We start from the raw sequence: 15,529 nt of genomic DNA, 5'->3' as shown, positions 1-15,529 counted from the left end.
AAATTTTCACAATACTATTATGGGGTAGGTACTTTTATTATTATCACTTTATAATTTGGGCAAGTGAGGCTCTGAGAAGGTAATCATTGGGAATAAGTCCCCTACTTAGAAAATGGTGGCACTAATTTTGAAAACTAGGCAATTATTCAATGTGCTATATTGCTTTTCAAAGGAAGGTGCAAATGAGAGGAATACATATATATTTGTGACATTAGCTCTGGTCTGGAATGTAAATACATTGGGGTAAATGGAATCACTCAAGAAGAGGATGTAAAGAGAAAAGAGGGCCAAGAAGTGAGTCCTGAAAAAATGCCAGCATTTAGAGGTGCAACAGAAAAAAGAAAGGGCAAAGGAGACTTAAAAGGAGCAGCAAATGAGGTAGAAGAAGCACTTGGGTGAGGGTTCTTCTAGAAACTAAGAGAAAAGAGCATTTCAAGGAGGATAAAATGGTCAATTGTTTTTAAATACTTATTATATACTAGTGGCCCAATGCACAAAATTCGTACACGGGGCGGGGGCGTGTTCCTCAGCCCGGCCTGCACCCTCTCCAATCTGGGACCCCTCGAAGGATGTCCTACTGCTGGTTTACAGGGATTGGGCCTAAACTGGCAGTTGGACATCCCTCTCACATTCTGAGACTGCTGGCTCTTAACTGCTCACTTGCCTGCCTGATTGCACCTAACCACTCTGCCTGCTGGTCTGCTCACCACCAACTTCCCCCTGCTGCTGGCCTGCTCCCCTCCAAATGCCCCCCCTGCCAGCCTGATCACCCCCAACTGCCTCCACTGCCAGCCCGCTCACCCCCAACTGCCTGCCCTGCTGGCCTGCTCGCCCTCACCTTCCCTCCCCACTGGCTTTCTCACCCTCAACTGCCTCCTCCTGCTGTCCTGTTCATGGCCTGCTCACCCCCAGTTGGCCTCCCTGCTGGTCTGCTTACCCCCAACGGCCCCACCCCCAACCAGCCTGATCACCCACAACTGGCACCCCATCCTGGCCTGATCACCCACAACTGCCCTCCCCTCTTGGCCTCTAACCGCCTCTACCTTGGCCCCACCATCATGGCTTTGTCCAGAAGAACGTCTGGAAGGTCTCCTGGAAGGTCTCCCAGTCTAATTACCATATTACCCTTTTATTAGTATAGATCATAAAAGATAAAGAAGGAAATTTGGTCATTTGGATTTTTCAGTAGAGTTATCACCAGTGTCTAAAGTAATGCCCATGTAATGGAGAGAGCAGTCAAACTAGAGTGAAGTGGAAATTTTAAAAAATGAGAAAATAGCATGTATAGCAACCCTGCCTAGAAATTTGTCTATAAAAGAGAGGGTTGACTTGGAATGGTAGCTGGAGGAAGAAGTGCTATCAAAGGAAAGTACATATTTAACATTTAAATATAGAAGGGAGATACTGGAGTATGCCCTTGGGAATGATCCAGTAGAAGAAAAGGAGCAAAAGTAAATACATGAGAGAGAAAGGGATGGCTGAGAACTTAAACCTGTAGAAGGCAAAAGGAGAAGGGAGGCAGAGCCCAGGCACAAATTCAGAGGAGGAGAATAACACTTTCTCCACTATGAGGGAGATGAAAAGGATGGATGTAGAGACAGGTATGGAAAGTTCAGGACTGCAGTTTTTTTAATTTAATCAATAGCAAATAAAGTGAATAAACCCATTAGAGAGGGAAACAGATACTTTAAGAGGCTGAGGTAAAATAATTATAGCAATGAGGCTAATTAGTAAGGAAATATTAGCAAAAGGAATTTGCATTCAGTCAGTATAATATTTAAAATTGGTACATTTCAGCTGTGTTGCATTTTCTACTTTTGATCAAGGGTATGTTCTAATAGTTGGTCTTTGGAAACTTAATTAAGTACTCATTAGTGGTATTAGTGGGAGGAGCATAGGCTCCAGGAGCTGGAATGTTCTTGGTCGTGGTTGTTGGTTTGAAGAGTGTATGCATCTCCTCCTCTACTGTAGATGATCTACTGTATAGTGAGACTGAGCCTACAGGCAGGTGGGGCTGTGGGAAACTACAGAGGCAGAGAGGATGCTGACTGCAGTTTGACATTCTCTTAACCCTCCCTTGAAACCTGGAGTCATGTAGAACTGTAATACACATTTTGTCCCCAAAATTCATCTTTGTTTTTTTCTTTGAAATGTATCTATGTCTGTAACCATGTTTTAAATTCTGGAGCTACAATTCTAGTCTCGCCATCAGTTTACTCCTGGACAACTGTGAGTGCTAAGTCAGCCTTTTTGCTCCTCCTTTCCTTCCACTGCATCCTGTAGAATATTTTAGGGATCCCTAAGACCCCATATTTATCACATTATTCAACATTTAAAACAATTTCTAATTTGTGTCAGATAAAACAAAATTTATCCAGCCTGAATTCAAGGCCATCCATAATTTGGAATCCAGGCTGTTAATCCAGTCTCATTTCCTAATTTTGTACATGACCTTCTCAAAGTGAAGAAACATTTGGGAGCCAGCCAGATCCAAGAATTTTGCTTCTTACTTCTATGGCCATGAGAAATTTACCTAACTTCTGTGGATTTTAGTTCCTCATCTCTATAGTGGTTTTAATTATTGTCTGGTGTAGTTTTGAATATCAAATAATGTGATGTATGTAGTGTACTCCACAGAGTTTCAGGTATATGGTTAACTCTCATAAAAAATACGATCGATTCATTGTTCAAATTACTATTTTTGATAGCTAGGGCATGGCAGTTAATTCATTTACTGTTCATTAAAGAATTTATTTATTGACATTCTATAATTCTTGTAGTTAAACTCTGAATATTTATTTTAGATTTATCTTTTAAAATTTCAGACATATTTTCTAGAAAGATCTGAAAAATTGATCGGGATGGTGCTTTTTTTGGGAACTTCAACTACATTAGTTAATACTCAGTTGAAATTTATTTTCTTAAAACTATAAAAATGATTTTAGATATTGAAACTTTAATATAGTTTAAAGTAATATGGATTACTTTATTTCAGACATTCGTTCTTTTATTTATTAATTTAGTCAACAAATATTTAGTGAAAGTCTATTATGTTGAGCACTGGGAAGGGTGCAGGGAACATGAAGAACAAGAAGAGAACAAGAAGAGAATCTCTGGCCCAGACAGCAAGTTAACCCTAAACATTCCTCATGTTTCCTTAGTAGTAGAATTTTGATCTGAGAATGTGTAAATAAAGATTACATTCCCCAGCCTCCTTTGCAGCCAAGTCTGGCTATTTGACTATATTCTGGTCAATGTGAAGTACACTAAAATGATTGGTGACCGATTTCCAGAATATTTTTTGTAAGAAAGCTTGAGTATACTCGTTGCCCCTTTCTCCCTCTCATATTTCTGTAAATAGCAGTTTAGGTTGTAGAGTGAGGTCTAGATTTCTATCTTGTACCATGAGGATGAAGGCCACACTCTAAGGAGGAGGAGACAAAAAACTAGAAGAAAATTGGGTTAGAGGTATGTAGAGTCACCATATCTGCCATGGACCGCCTATACTTGGGTTTGGTCATGAGTGAAAAGTTATCCTATTATATTTAGCCAACATTTTTGGATCTCTGTTACTTGTAGTTAAGCTTAACTCTGATACCCATTCTCAGCCTTCCCTCCAAAGACTACAACCTTAGGGGACAGATGTATTTATATATAAATTATCTACACCAAGAGGTTTAGAAGCTGAACTAATATTACTTTGTTTACAAATGAATTTTGTTTCTATTTCTAATCAGTCACATGAACACCATTTTTAGTTTAGCACTTTCTATAGCATGTCAATAGAAACGATTAAAAATATGTTTTTTAACTTGAGTTTTTTTATTTAAAGGATCATATTGACATTTTTAAAAAATGAATCAGAGTTGTTTTGGTTTATTCAAACATACCTCAAGAGTAGTTATTTGAATATTTTGGCTGAATGTATTATTAAGAATTTTAATGATTGCAAATGGTATTTCATTTTTAATTTGACATTCAGTGTTTTCATTTATAGTACATATAAATATGATTGATTTTTGATTGTTCATTTATTTTGCTTTTTATATTCCACATATAAGTGAAATCATATAGTATTATTAAGTATTTTTGATAACCAGTATTGTGAAATTAGTTTGTCTCTATAGTCAATTATAAATGCAGGCACTGAGACATGATCTTCATTCATAGCCACAATCTTACTAAAAATCTTCTACAAATTCAGGTTCTAATGTTTAGCCCACATTAAAATTATAAGTATGGCTTTCATAGTATTTTTCCATCTTTGCCTGAAAAACATTACTTTATGTCTTTAAACTTAAATGCCAAATACATAATTAGTGTGTGTATAAATATTTTCACTCCTATAGCATTTAGCTCTTTTATGTTCATTTAATTCTGTTCAAAGGTTAATTTCTTCATTGCTATTTGCTCAATGGCGACAGGTAATAAATGGTGAATTATAGCCATGATTATTATTATCAGAATAAATAATTACATTGATCAAAAGCACATGTAGCAATTATTTTCATCTGATTCTAAGGATTTACTAAAATTTTTCTAATAAATCTTAATAACTTTTCAGGTAACATTTACTATGTGTCAACTATCATGTAGTAAATATGAGTAATTTACAAAGTCATCTTAAAATAGCTCTAAAAGGAGGACAAAAAGATAAAATTCACATCATGCAAAGAAATCCTTTATATAAGATTGATTTTTAAAATTTCAGGGACTTTAAAATACTATCAACTACAAATTTATAATAAACTCTCACTATTAAATCTATCAATAAAACTTCAAATCCAATTTCAAAAGACTGTAAATATAAGGTTATCCATTATATAAAACATGTTAGAAAGATTATTTTTCAGTTTCACTTTTCAAACAAAGTCAAAATTCAATATTACATAGTCTGCCCCATTTTTCTATATCATATTTTTCTATATCATATTTAATCACTTAAAAATAGCTATCAACTGATATGCATGCCTAATAAAATTTGTCATGGAAATGCCATTTGTCTTTTGGCCCTTTGCTAAAAAAGCTCAGTGTGGTAAATTGTGGTAATTAGCTCTTCAATGTTCCTTTCTCACGTTGGCTGTGGGCTTAGCCATGTGACTACTTTACCCAGTTGTATGACGGTCCAGAAGCTTTATTTCTTGAATATAACCTTTTCTCCTTTCTTTCCTTTTGATTCAAACTACTCTTTCTCAACACTCTGACTCACCAGCCTCCTTCTCCCTTGCAAGTCCACTCCTTTAATTACTAAGTCCTCAGGACGATGAGGCCCTGGTCAGCATTAAACAATCTTAGGAACAAAGCCTCAGATCTATTGACCACAGAGAAAGAGTTTTAACCAAACTAAAGATAAAATCTAGGCCTCAGTTGTGTTTCAGCTACAGACTCGGAAAGGTGGTACTTCTTATATACTACCACTTTACATACTACCATTTTGCATACTACCAGAGACAATGGAGCAATGGGACAGAGTTTAATTAACATGCTATAATTCTATAGTTAAGCCAAGCTATGCTCTTTGTGTAAAGGTCACAGAAATATCTAAGATATGCAAAACTCTCAAAATAATAACATCCAGGAGACCTTTCTGAAGCTATTACTAAAAGATGTTTTCCATCTGACTAAGAAATTAATAAAGGTAAGGAGCTTAGATATGGGAGATATGCTGTAAAGCAGGAGCTGACAAATTACAGCCAGTGGGCTAAATTTGGCTTTGTTGGTTTTGTAAATAAAGTTTTATTGGAACATAGCTACACTCATTAGTTTTTATATTACTATGGCTGCTTTCACGCTAAAAATGTCAGAGTTGAGTATTTGTGATAGAAGCCATATGGTGCCTAAAGCCTTACATATTTACTATCTGACTCTTTACAGAAACAAAAAGGTTTCCAACCCCTGTTCCAGATTGACTTCTGCCGTACAGACTCTGAAAATTTTTTCTAGTTGATCCAGTTTATTTTTTTGGATAGACTATCCAAAGATTGTCTTCCCCCAGTCTTGGCCTCCTTCCTTGTCCTTCCTCTTGCCTCTGGCTGCTGCATCCACTTTATCAGAGCATTTCTGTTCATTGAGATCTTTGATCTGAAGACTCCTTTATTTAACATTTTTTACATATTAACATATGATTTTTAAAAATATCTTCTTTGGGAAATCTAACTATTTTTTTAAGATAAATGAGACGACATCTATCTAACCAGGTCTTACGTTTCCACATTATTAGGGTGAATGGGCTTTTTTAATTTTTATTTTCTCACTATGCCTTTGGAAGATTTTTAAAAGTTTAAATGTTACCTGACAAATTTTATTTATAGATCCACAAAGATGATAGAGTACAGCATATTTATTTCTCTGTCTATCTGCCTATCTATTTATCTATCATTCTATCTTTTAAAGAAGATATTATGTTGGGATCTAGTTTTATGTATTCAGTTTTTGTTTTTTCAGGGTTTAAGGGTGGTGGCTTTTAAACTCTTCCAGGATCATCTGTCTACCAACTATCAAAATAAATTAATGTTTAGTATATGCCAGGCATACAAACCTAAGAGTTTTATGTACATTAACCTATTTCTACAGAATAGGTACCATTATTATCAGGTCTACTTTACAAGCTTGAGAAATGAAGTGACTTGTGATCATCACCACACTGGTGGGGCAAAGAATGAATGTAGTTTATCTTTTTCTCAGTTGTTTTGCCCACGTTGTAAGGTGAAGCTTGCCATATTATTTAATCAAATCACTCATATTAGATATAAAAAAGTAAGACTCAGAGAGTGAAGTGACTTTTTCAAAGTAAAGCTATGGGGGTTGGGGGGGGGGGGCGCTAGTCAGGATTGGTATCCAGATTACATGGCTATGAACTCTGTAACTATCTGCCAAGCACTGGAGGTCTGCTGTCACATTTGGTCATTAGAGAAGACAATTTTTATATATGGTTTCTACTTATCTGTGTGGTCCTGCTCAGACATGCCTCTGGACAGAATTCATAATGTTTACTTATGTGTGGGTATATACTGTATATAGTTCTTAAATAGAAAATATTTCATTTGGTAGAAGGATACCAGTGACTATTTCCCATTCAGGAAGTAAATAAATGAATTTTTCAAGGCTCAGATGCTTTTGTAAAATCACTTTTTTCATGACTTCTTAAGAAAGAAATATTAATTTAACTAAGAGTATTCATGTTTCCATGCTGCTACTGCTTAATTAGTTTCTTAGAGTCTTGGTTGAATCATTTACTATGTCAAGGTTTTCCATACTCAAGACAAAATATGTGTAGCATGTTATTTATTTGAATGGCCATAATATGAATTGGAATACCTAGGACAATAGATCTTTTTAAATCTACTATTAATAAGTTCTCATAATTACAACTCAGCAGAAGATTTGGATAACACTTTACAATTTAATGGAGGAATTTTGTTGTTGATATTTATGATAATCTATCATTTATTTTTGAACTTTTAAAGTTGACATTATTATTTTTCAAATTGTTACTTGATGAATTATTAAAGCATTAATTGCATAGAGGAGAGATATTTAATTGGATTTTAGTGTACTATATTCTAGGGACTGACACATAACTGGCCACACGGGCCACAGGCCAATAGGCCCACACGTCTCATTTGGCCTACTGCTTGTTTTTGTAAATAAAGTTTTATTGGAATCCTGCCACACTCATTCATTTATGTATTTTTGTGGCTGCTTTTCTGTTATAATGGCAGAATTGAGTAGTTGTGACAAAGACCAGATGGCACACAAACTGGAAAAGATTTACTGTTTACAGAAAAAGTGAAGTGGTGTATTCTATTTAATAGTCTATTATAGGAAGATGTTTAATGAACATACTTCCAATTGGTCAGTTAGAATTAGTTTATTTAGGAGACCACATTATCTCTATGATGTACTCCCAGACTGAATTTTGTTAGAAGGAAGTTTTGCTCTTGCTGCACAATTATTAGACTAAGACTCAGAATTGCCTTATACCTAATTGAGTTCTATGTTATGCTACTGATTCTGTCTTCTTCTTCTAAATTTTGGGTCTATTAGTTAAAAGTGGTCTATGAAAGAGGAAATTTATTTAATAATATACTAATGCTACGTATGTTCTATGTAAGGTGACTATATAATTTAGTCTTTTGAAAGGGACCACAGATGAAAGCTGAGATAGTCTGCTGACATCTGGAATAGATTGCTGTCAGAAACCCAGTTAAATGTCTTCCATATATAATCATTGCTTTAGCAATTTATAAAGTGGGATATTTGGTCATGAGACCTGGATATCATATCATATCATATCTCTCTTAGGATTACCTAGTTTCTTAGCCACCTATGATTGCTATGATATATTAGAATCACAGTATTCAGAATTATTATTATTAGCAAAGTCCTTCCTTGAAATGAAATCTGGTGTAGAAACCCATTACACAAACCTCATGAGATTGACAGTATCTGGTTGTAGATGCAATAAGAGGCAAGAGTCCCTGGTGCTCAGTTCTTCTTTCTCCTCTTCTTGATGGTCTCAATCTATGTCTCTGAAGTCTCCTAGATTCTGAGTAGCACAGTTCAAAACCTATTAAATTATATGAAAATAATTCAAAATAAGTGTGTTCCTTTCAAATACCACTCATAGCATTTAGAGCATCCTATGGTTCTCACTAGTATCAGATGCCAAGATGGGTGTCATGGGCTGCATTACAGAAAAGCTCTAGGGAAATGAATAAAAATACTTATAATAAGAACATACTTCACTGAAATGATAGTTGTGAAAATTCAGTATATTTTGGGTAAAGCTATCAATGCCATAAAAATTTGGCAGGCAGGGCCATGAATCCTGAATATGCTTATTCCTGGCTTCACCTTGGGCAGCTCATTTTGCTCTTCGAGTCTTGATGTTCAGTGTGTACTAAATTTTAAAATTCTTTCTGAAAGGCCCTTCCTAAGGGGGCAGGGGGATAAACTGATTGCTTCTAAATTCATGTTTCATGGGTTTTAGAAGTTAGGTCAAGTTTTTGGAACACTTAGACAAACCTAAGCTGTGTATTCCTTTTTGACAGTGGGATAACTTGAGTGAATAGTCACTCATCATCAAGACTTATGTACAAATAGATGAAGATTTCAATAAAATTTTTAAACATTGTATGCTCCTAAATATGTCTTAGGAATCACATATGTGTTTGGTACATAAATTATCCTGCATCTATATAAGCAGCCTATGAACATATGGGTTACTTGAAAATTTTTCTAAAATTTATTTAAGGTATATTTGATATACTTTATATATTACTTTAATTTTATGATGGACATGCTAACCCAGTGCCATTAATGTGTTGCTGAAACCTCAGAGAAGGATTAAACAAATCTCTGGCAACTTCCAAAGCCTTAAATAGCCTTCTCTTTTCTGGTTTCTCCTCACATGAAGTTTTCTGAAGTGTATCTCCAAGACTCTGCATTTTGATATCAGTTATTTATGGGAATTAACATGGAGAGATGGAACAGCAGGTCTGTGTGGGATGGTGGCAAACTGGAATCTAAAAATGAGTGACGTTTGTTGTAATGAGGTACATGCATTGGAGACAGAGGGTGGTAGAGGCAGTGGGAGAGAAGAGAACATAATATGATCTGATCTATTTAAAGACTTTGGATAAAAAATAAATCACTCAAATATGCTCAGGTAGAAGGTCTCCTTTTTATTTTTATACAAATGAAATGTCTTGTCATTCCAAAAAGACACAAACAAGGCAACAAGAGAACATAATGTATTTAAAGGAAAAATTGTCTCATTTATTAGAGTTGTGTATGCTAATTTCAATTGCAGTCAGTTCTTCTGTGTCTTTCTTGCTCAGATGGATCTGGATATGGAGATAATGCAAGCCCAGGTACTGTGTTTTACTTTAGAAGCAAGGAAGCCCAAACAGATAAATTTTACTTTGCCAGAAACACGAATACCCTGCTCTGGTGTATTTGTAACTTATAGGCAATTACCAAGAGAAATTAAGCTCTAATCAGTTGAAAAATTACAACCAAATGGCAGGTGTTTATAAATAGTATACCATGGTAACTATGCTGGGATTATCTAATTCATTAAGAGCAATATATAGAAGAGGACAGATCCTCTCTTTAATTAGCTAATAACACTAAACTCTCAAGTGGGTGGGCAATAAATGTCCCAGGTTGATTACCTAGTGTTGTACGCGTAGTCACTGCACTAATGTGAGCACTCTTGCTGGATTAAATTGGGGTTCTCTTTTCTTTTGAGAAGATGAAAAGATCCATGTCATTTCCAGAACTACATAGTCAGTTACAGAACTACATTTCTTGAATGTCATTCTGTCGAAGAGGTAAAATAGAAATGTGAAATTGATACTATTGTAAGTACTTGACTGGACAAAGACACCATTGCCCCAGACAGAGAACTTCTGAACTGAAAGATCTGCAGAAAATGCTTAGTCCTCTTGAGTAGTGTTGTAGCAACATAATAACGACAAAAAGAAATCTTTCACATATTGCTTCCTATAGCCCAAGCATTTTATATATGAGCTTCTGAGAAAAGCACAATTCCCATGAGCATGTTACAGGTGAGGAAATTGGGGCCTGGATAGATTCAGTGACTTGTCCCTGATCATCCAATTGGAGAAAGACACAGCAGGGATGCAAACACAGCCTGTCTGGGTCTCCGGTGGAGTCTGCATGTTGAACCATGACACCAGTGGTTCTCAAACTTTGATGTGCACTCACCTTACCTGGGGATCTCACTCACGTACACATTCCCATTCATTTGTTCTGGAATAGGGTCTGTATTCTGCATTCTTAACAAACTTCTAGGTGATGACAGTGCTTCTGGTATCTGGACACACTTTGAATAGTGAGGAACTAGACTCTGGAGCTGTTGCCACACATAAAAGAAGGAAAGCTAGCAGATATTCAATCATCCCACCAGAATCACTAAGGTGAGCAAGCTCCTTAACTATGTATGCTCACTTGGCTCCTGTCTGTAACTCTCCAAAGTTATATCCTCTTCTTTAAGTGAGGACTCTACCCCCACCTCATAAGTGGGTATGAATAAGTGGGTCTGAGTGAGAACATCCATGAGAAAGCTCCATGAATGGATGGGCAACATTATAGCTGAATGTTTTCTACCCAGTAGCTCCATCTCAGATGGGAAACTGGTTCATGCTTCACAACAGGGCGGGAGTGGAGAGGAGCAAACAAAAAACAAGAATTAAGCCTTTTCTTGGGGGGACATTTTAGTACAAAAATTTAGAATGATCATTTTAAACATTAGGTAACGAAGGATCACAGAGGTGATGTGATTTGCTCAGAAGGCATTGCCCATAAGTGTCAGAGATGTGATGTCTGAGCTCTGAGCCTGCACTCAGCATTCTTGCTCTCCTGCCTCACCAGAATTGTCAAGGTAATACTACCTCAACTTGTATTTTTTACTGTATTTTAAAAATAATAGATATACTGAAACCACTCCCATAAGCTGTGATTTGCAATATCTCAGGTGGAACCCTGACTTGGGCATTTTTGAAAAGCTTCCAGGTGATTTCGATGCAAGTAACAACTTGAGAGGCACTGCCTCCCACTGTGCATGGCTCATCACCGTTCACACACGCTGTCTTTCTTCCTGGGCGATTCATCCCCAAGGCCACTCAAGCTTGGGAGACAGGGGCTGATATCCTCCTTTGGTAAATGGGAAGGCTATGCCACACAGAAGCTAGTGGGCTGTACAGGGCTGGACTGGAATGCAGGTCTTCTGGAGTAATCTCGAGTGTGCTTTTGGTCACAGAACTTCAGCCTCTCTTGTCCTAACGCAATGCGGATCTGGTCCAAAGTGGACAAGGAATTATAAGAAGTGGCAAATTCTAGGAGTTTATATCAGCCCAGCCAGGATACTGACTTTATAGACCTAGCACGAGAAAATTGGATAACAGGGATAGAAAAATAATGAATTGTAAGTGTCCACCTCTTTTCTCTTTGTGTCAAAAAAAGGGATAATGGTGAGATGAATGGGGTGGTGAGATGCAAATGAAACACCTGTGAAAGTGTATTGAAAACCAGAAAGCATTTCTTAAATAGAAGACACTATTAAATAGATACATGTTTTAATAGCGAAATCTGTGAGAAGGCAATCTTGTTTAACATAACAAATTCAGTCTAGTCTGATGGCAGCAGAAGGCTAATAAATTCAAACATGGAACTCACTATTGGCTTTCCTAGGTTAAGGTAAAAAAATGGAGGTGATTGTTAAACTCTTGTGGCAGCACCTAGTATAGTAGGGGGCCCCAGGTATCGCAAAATGGGTCTTGCTTTGTTCTCTGAATTGTCTTCCATATTTCTTTACTCACTTCTAACATTGCTAGGTGGCTGCTCCGACACAGGGTGTCAGCATTGGAAGGAACAATAACAACAAAATGTTGGGAAAGAGATAGGAGAGAGTATTTTATTTCCTAAGAACCCAGTTATCAATGATGTTCAATTGGCCTATAAGAGTCACCATCCTCTCCTGTAACCTAGTTCTTACATTGGCTTTGATAATCATATATATCTTGATAATCCCCACATTCCAGCTCCCAGCCAGATATCTCTTCTGAGCTCTAGGCCTGTGTATTCAGTTTCCTACTAGAATATCTACATGGCTGCCTCACTGGCACCTTACAATCAACATATGTAAAATTTAACCTAACATCTTCCTTCTTAATGTGCTTCTCTTCCTTTAGTCCCCACCTCACAGGAAAGTGCCACCACATATCCAGTTTCTCAAGTCAGAAAGCTGACAGCTGGGTGTCATGCTTGACTCCTCTCCTTCTTTCAACCCTAAGCCAAATTCTGTCCATTGTCCCTTCTTAATATCTCCCTGTTCTCCACATTCCTCATCCTGTTGATGCTTCCCTACCGGCCACCTTCATCTCGGTTACTTGCAAAAGTCTTTTAGTGCACCTTTCTGACTCCAATTTTGTCTAGTTCCTGTCCATAATCAACACTGCGTCCAAGTCCAACTTTTTAAAGCTAAAATCTATTTTTTTTCAGGATTATTTCATGGCTTTGTATTGCCCTCAGGTGGAGTCCAAATTTCTTAAAAGGACTTCTAAAGACATTTTTAATATGTCTCCTATTGATCAATCCTAACTTATTTCTTAACACATACCCGCCTTATACTCAATACTCAAATTCTATTAAACTAGGTCCTGTTTTGTGAACCATTCTACCTTTTCACAGCCAGGCTTCTTTCTCTTCCAGGGATTGCTCTCTGGGAGCGCTCCTGAACTGCCTTCACCTGGCTCCACGTGCATACTTTCTCTGGCATACTCAGACTTCTTTCCTAACCTCCCTGACTCTCTTTTGTTCTGAACTAAATACCATACATAACATTTTATTTTAGTTGTTTTTTTTTTTAAAATATTGTATTGATTTTTTTACAGAGAGAAAGGGAGAGGGATAGTTAGAAACATCGATGAGAGAGTAACATCGATCAGCTGCCTCCTGCACACCCCCTACTGGGAATGTGCCCGCAACCAAGGTACATGTCCTTGACTGGAAGCGAACCTGGGACCCTTCAGTCCACAGGCCGACGCTCTATCCACTGAGCCAAACCAGTTAGGGCCATACGTAACATTTTAATAGAAGTTCTCAGAAGAGAAGAAGCTCATAGAAGCTCCAGAATGGGTTATATATGCTTGGTGACTTATTTTCTCTCTCCTCTACCAGAATGCTTTTGGAAGGCAGGGACTTTCTTTTGTCTGATGTGTGTTGCTTATCATGGCATCTGGCACAGTGGGCACTCAAAATTATTTGTGTTGACTGAAGTGATATATACATGTCAGCTGCACCAAAACATAGCTGCCTGGAATGAAATGGAATGTTTCTGCTGAATTATTTTACTGTATTTTAAAATTAAATTTATTGCTGAATTATTTTCATTAATCATTAGGTGCAAATGTCAGGCATTTAGGATGGAAATGAAATTCAAAGCCAATGAAGTGACTTTATTATTGGAAACATATAAGCTCTAAAAATCTTTAGGAGCCAGATGTAATAAAATATTTGGGGTTGTTAGATCATCTTCTGTCAGTTGGGGGAATAAGTTAAAAAATTCTTCCACCCTTCCAATAATTCTATAGGTCTCTTCAATTTATATCAGAATGTTCTGTTCTTAGTGAAGTTAGAGAGATAAAGTATAGAAATGATCTATATCCTGGATTTGGAGCTTGTGTATAAATTCACCATTCATGAAATAATAAAGTCTCATGCTAATTCCATGTTTTAAGTAGAGAATATTGTATATATTTTGATCAAGGAGAAAGAAGTGGGATTTGGACTTGGACCAACCTGATATTGATCTCCTGCTCCAGTGTATACTAGATACGAGATCTTCAGCAAAGTATTTAAAAAATTTTTTTAGCAACTCTGTTTTCTCATTAGTCAAATGTAATAAGAGCAACCTACATACATTACAGAGTTGGTGAGGATTACACAGATTATGAACAGTAGGCACTGAACAAAATATACTTCCTTCTTTGAAGATGATATTTATTTTTAATACAATGGAAAAATAGTTGAGCTCTCCAGAATATACCATGCCCTTAGGTCAGCAATTCATCTAGGAACTATACTAAAATACTAATAAAAGTATTATATATATATATATATATATATATATATGTAAAAATATTACTTTTCAAGCATTATTCTTCTTTTCTATGGTTAGTAAACATCTTAATGAAGTATACAAGGCACACAAAACAGCACAACTTTCACTCAGCATTGTGTTTGAGATTTGTGTGACAAGTGTTTGTATTGTGTGTTGTAAAATGCTACTGTGTTATACATAGCAATAGATTAATTTTAGTAGAGTATTCCATTGCAGAAATGAAGAAAAATATTGATCCAGTATACTACCAACATTTTTTTCCTGGCTTTTGGCTACTATGAATAATAAAAAATGCTGCTATGGCTGTTATTATTCATGAATTTTGATTTGTATAATATTCTTTTATTTAAAAGCTAGAGGCCCGGTGCATGAAATTCATGCACAGGGGGGCTGTGTCCCTCAGCCCAGCCTGCACTGTCTCAATCTGGGACCCCTTGAGGGATGCCTGACTGCCCGTTTAGGCCCGATCCCACTGTGACCAGGCCTAAACGGGCAGTCGGGCATGCCTCTCAGAATCCAGGACTGCTGGCTCCCAACCACTTGTCTGCCTGTCTGCCTGTCTGCCTGATTGTCCCTAACTGCTTCTGCCTGCCAGCCTGATCACCCCCTAACCACTCCCCTGCCAGCCTGATCAACACCTAACTGCTCCCCTGCCAGCCCGATTGTCCCTAACTGCCCTCCGCTACTGGCCTGATCACCCACAACTGCCCTCCCCTGTTGGCCATCTTATGGTTGCCATCTTGTGTCCACATGGGGGCAGCCATCTTGTGTGTTGGAGTGATGGTCAATTTGCATATTAGCCTTTTATTAGATAGGATATATGCAAGTGGAATTGCATGGTTGGGTGATGTACATGTTTAACTTAGGCGGGTACTGCCA

Source organism: Plecotus auritus, assembly GCF_963455305.1.
Source record: "Plecotus auritus genome assembly, chromosome: 8".
Taxonomy (NCBI): Eukaryota; Metazoa; Chordata; class Mammalia; order Chiroptera; family Vespertilionidae; genus Plecotus; species Plecotus auritus.
This window is presented reverse-complemented; position numbering follows the sequence as displayed.